Here is a 5,437-nt window from a genome sequence, read left to right as displayed (position 1 = left end):
GTAACCGAACTCCGCTAAAAGAGTTTATACAAAAGTTTTACCATACAAATTAATATTTAATTGTGGTTTAAAGGAGCCCCATAGGTCCATTAAATGTCGCAGATTTTAATAAAGCTTAATTAGAGCTTTATGCTCCGTTAACTTTAATGGACGTTTGTGCAACATCATATTTTCTGGAAATGACTCATTAACTTGATGACGGTTCAATGAAGGTTTAATCCTCGATTAACTTTTAATAGACGTTTGAACAACTGGCCCCAGATAAATAAATACATGGAACTAACTGACCATTAGTATCTGTTATATGTAGAGCTATGACACGTATTAAGAAATGAAATGGGCAATAAAAGTAAAATAATTACAAAAATAAAAGAAAATAGTACATATAAAATACACAGTTCAAAACAAAAACAATAATGAGGTCACAAAAATCCAAACCACTCTTCGGAATAAGTATGAAATATTGAATTTTATCGGAAATACAAAATGTATGTGTAAAATGGAAATTTTGATCAATATCGCGCTCTATCGCTAGTACAAACAGGCTTCCATACTTTTTTCGTCAATGAAACAGGGTTATCAAAACTGGCAAACTTTTAAAACTTAAATACATCGTAATGACAGAACCATTACTCATTAAAGATAAATTAAAGCATACACTGACAAAATATCGAAATTCAGATATGTTTTATTTAACATAAATACAATATTATGTCGTCGTCAAATTGTACTTCCGTCGGGTAGGTTACCGTCACCGATCGCTAACCATTTCAACACTTATAGACATCTGTGAAGTACATGGTACTATGTATAATACTACTTAAAATAATCATGAACTTAGCTCACACTATCATAAATCTGCTAATGATGCACGATTGTCAATAATCAGCGCTTTTGTTTATGTGAATTGTCCACTCATGCCAACATTGTAGCTCTTTTCCGCCTCCTTTGTGGAACTCTTCCTATCTACGGCGGCCCATACGGGACACATTTTACCGGCGGTGTAGATGGCTTTATAAATAGGTAAAATTAACCACTTTCCCCTTATGGGATTTTTTGGGAATTTTTACCAGTTACTTATAGTCGAAATCTAAAAACATTCCAACAAAAATAATTTCTGTTGCAATTAGTTTGACGTTGAAACCTAGTTTGACTGGTCTAAATGTACATCCACAGGCATTAGGTTCTATAAAATGCTGTGACACCGTACGTATTACATTATATAGAGAAAATATATCTATAGAGCCAAACGCCTGGGCTACATATATCTAAGTCTATACATCACCGCACATTTCGATGTATTTGCTTCATAAATGAATATCTACATACCTGTGTGTATTAAAAGAGGTTTCAATTCCTGTCCGTTAATGAATACAACAAACAAATCATAATGTTTGGAGAATTTATGTCTGAACGGAATGACGCTTGCTTTAAGAGAGTTTCGTCAACAAACATCTAACCTTTATTCTGCCATCTTGCGCCGGTATTAGCCGGTGAATCAAAACCGGCTGATCCGGCGTATGCCGGTCGCGCCACAGGCGCACTTTTTCTTTGAATCGAGTGACTTAGCCACCTCGCCGGGTCGCCGGCGGGCACCCGCTCTTGACGAATCGAGCAGGGGTACTGTGTACATTATTTTATATTATCTGCTACAAATTAACAAAACAACATCTTTCACTGTACATAATACATCTTCACTAACTGATCATGAGTACACCACCACTGCTAATCCAATACAATAAAACCATCGATTTGTATATCTTGTTTCAAAATAGTTAATTAGCTCCTCTCATATGTATATATACATATATATTTTATTGTATAAACAAGTTACTGTATACTTTTATATTTGCTGCCTGGTAGGCCAAGGCCCGAGTTGTGGTCACCCCACGGTTCAGTACCCTGACTTGACACAAGTTTGGTCGATACGTTTGCGTATCTTTTTTCATTGGTCAGTCATTACTGGTAGTAAATTCCGGATAAATCTTTAGCCTCAGTCCAATTCTGATTCCCATGATGACTGCAGAAGTTGGGGTTTTTTTTACACAGAAATTTTATTTCATTCACCCTTCCCTCCCCATAAATAACTATAAATATCTAGGATGTGGTTAGCACAGCCGCTACATTTTTTTTTATAAATAGAACATATTACACAGCACACATTCTTGTGCAGGATAAAATTTTCTGTATTTTTTTTTTTTTTTTTTTTCATATTTATACCTGTTACATACCACTAAAGACAATTTATATTTCGCGCGCTAAAGTTTACTAAACTTGTAACCGACATCCGTAAGAGACGTGTGCGCAAGCAGAACAACAGCCATTAAGACGTGTCAACATACATAATATCGGGTTACATATATGGTAGCGCATACGCAGACTACAGCTTGCGGTGAGTACCTAAACCCATGAAAGATGTTATTATGATATTTGTAGTCTCTAATTGTTGTAATTATGATTTTATATAGTGCTGTGTCGATAAACAGCGATATTGTTTACCTGTCCGCGGTATGTGTACACACGTACAGGTGCGCGGTGGTGTGTTATTACAAGGTCATGTATATATCGTTAGTAAGGATATAGGATGTTATTTAAATGCTTTAGAAATAGAAATATAATGATGCTATGTAATATAAAGTGTATATTATATACCCATGTAGCTATTTACTCATGTTATTTTATATAAAGGATAGGCACGTGTATTGCCTGTGACTATTATTAGCTAGGCTTGGAACCATTAAAGAGTCATGCTCTGTACATTTCTGTGTATATTATAGGGTTCAATCATGATAGTTATGGATTATTGTATATATATATATAGATGTAGCTGATACATGAACCCTGGTTGTTGATATAATTAACATAATTAGATGTTGTCATTAGACACAATGATAGTTGACCGTCGTTGATTATGGTTATATCTGTGATTGTAGTTCTTCATCCTGGTACCTGATGAGGAAGACCGTCCCATAGAGTGACGGGTCACCTTGACCTGTATGTGGTGACTGATACTGTAGCAACCCATACTATGCAGCAGTGGTCAATGTGAGACAGTTCGGGATGCTGATGCTGGATACCGAGAGGCATTATGGTGGTACAGAACTGTGAAATATGCTTATTGGGTGGACTTCTGCCCGCTCATTTGAGCCGTGCGATTATTGGTACAGAGTATATATGGACTGAGTGGAATACAGCCTACTCTTATAAACGTCTTTGTAATATAGAACAGTTGGGGAACACAGTCCATCCTTACTATGTTTTGTTGTATTATTGTATAAATCATGTCTATTACTTTCAATATATTTTTGTAAGGTGGGCATGTAAGTGAGATCGATATACTTCTGTCTACTATGTCTATATTCATTTAAATGGCTTTGTATATAAATTTGTATATATTGTAAAAAGCCTGTGTCTATTGTTCTTTGGAAACCTACAATCGTTCATCCCGTTACAATACCTATATGTTAACTTGCATATTATAACTATGTATACATGTATATAGTGTTGCTATTTTTTCACTGTGTTTAATTTATATACAACACTGTATTTATAATACAGATTCATTATACATGTAGTATGTTTATTGGTAATTGCCCTTTCATCCCTTCTTGAATTAGAGTAATATTATAATATTATATATATATGTGATCTGAACTGTAACTCAAATTTTCTGTAGCCATGGGGTGAAAGGGCATTTCTTTGTAAATACAATGTACAGGTTTTGTTGATGTAATAAATGGCATAACTTATACTTCTTTTCATATATATATTCAGGGAGAGATCATTTTGATGGAATTGCGTAAAACATCTGTTAGCACATATAAATGCAAACTGATAATATACAAAATAAAACGGTATATATGTATAATGCCTCTACTCACATATACATACATTGTATAATAAAACAAGAGCTGTTGGAGAACAGCAAAGCTCGCCTATTCAGAAGAAGTTGATGTTCACGTATTTACTATTTAAACATGGAAATATGACAAATTAACAGACTCAAAAAAAACCTAAAGGGTCTCAAATTGGTTGTATTATCACGTTCAGCATCCATACACATTAGGAAAATAAAATCATAAACATTTATGATGACTTATGCTTAAACAATTGACAAAATAGAAACTTGCTCAAAAACTTTAACATGGAAATATGACAAATTAACAGACTCAAAAAACCCCTAAAGGGCCTCAATTTGGTTGTATTATCACGTTCAGCATCCATACACATTAGGAAAATAAAATCATAAACATTTATGATGACTTAAGCTTGAACAATTGACGAAATAGAAACTTGCTCAAAAACGTGAAATGGGACGCCAACGCTGACGACGACGCCGGGGTGACAACATTAGCTCCCCCTATTCTTCGAATAGGCGAACTAACAAGTCTCCAGACTTACAATGAGGCCGGATTACCTGCGAATGTATATTTGTGTGTAGTGTGCTTGTTTACACTTATTATCAGTGATTACAATATATACATGTAACTCTATAATGCACACAAATATAACATTTACAAATATCCAGGTACATGTTTCGTTTTCTGCCAGATGAGCATGAAAGCTTGTTGTGTCTTCGGCATTTGTATACCTCGGTATAATGTGATTCATAACAGCTTCACTAAATTATACAATAGTTAGTATGTTTGACAGCAAAAGTTCCGTTATATTTAGGAAATAACAACCCCTATGGTGCCCCGCCATTTTTTGTAATTTTTATTCGTGATGATTACAACAAACGACACTATTTATATCACTTGTAGCTGATGCTTATTCTCATAAGTTCACATTACGAAACAAATTGCAACTTTTCTAGGGGAAAATCCTATCGAAACCATATACTTTCACTTTGCAGTAAGGTAAACAAAAACAAGCATGGCACTTACGATCGGTATCTATTTTGATGTGTTCCGAATGATGATCACGTGACTTTTCGGTACCTCTCTGTTTTAATATTCATAAGAAGGCAGGGCTAAGCATTTCCCGTACCATTTCTTCGCAGCGTTTTTATTAAATTTTGAGAATTATTATAGGTAGACTATATGGGGCGAATAAATTAAAAACTAATATTAAACATTTCCATCAAATTTCCACTAAAAAAACGCCGATGAATAAATATATCTCAGTTACGGCACATACAACTTTAAGGGTAGATGTATAAAATAGCTTAATATTTCGCAGATGATAAAATTTTCATTGGCAATGTCAAACAAATCGCAAAAAATATCATACCACCAAAAATACAGCTATATATTATATATATGGTATGTTTTCACCCACTGTCTAGGAATAATAACAAACTGCATGTTTTAATTACAGAGAATATCATTATTGTTATAGATAATTCTTTTTACTAGAATTGCAACCACAGCCACCATAACCACCAAAAAACACCAAAACTTTTGCCATTCTGAACCACTACCAACTACTGTCAGAC

General features: G+C 34.3%; 1 long non-coding RNA gene across 1 annotated transcript; it reads left to right on the top strand.

Moving 5' to 3' along the window:
- Positions 1–1,218: 1,218 nt before the first annotated feature.
- Positions 1,219–3,751, top strand: LOC138314089 (uncharacterized). The gene is made up of 2 exons (XR_011207320.1): positions 1,219–2,392; positions 2,934–3,751. It is a non-coding gene; the product is annotated as an uncharacterized lncRNA (long non-coding RNA).
- Positions 3,752–5,437: the final 1,686 nt, after the last annotated feature.

This window comes from Argopecten irradians, unplaced genomic scaffold, assembly GCF_041381155.1.
Source record: "Argopecten irradians isolate NY unplaced genomic scaffold, Ai_NY scaffold_1350, whole genome shotgun sequence".
Lineage (NCBI taxonomy): Eukaryota > Metazoa > Mollusca > Bivalvia > Pectinida > Pectinidae > Argopecten > Argopecten irradians.
This window is presented reverse-complemented; position numbering and strand designations above follow the sequence as displayed.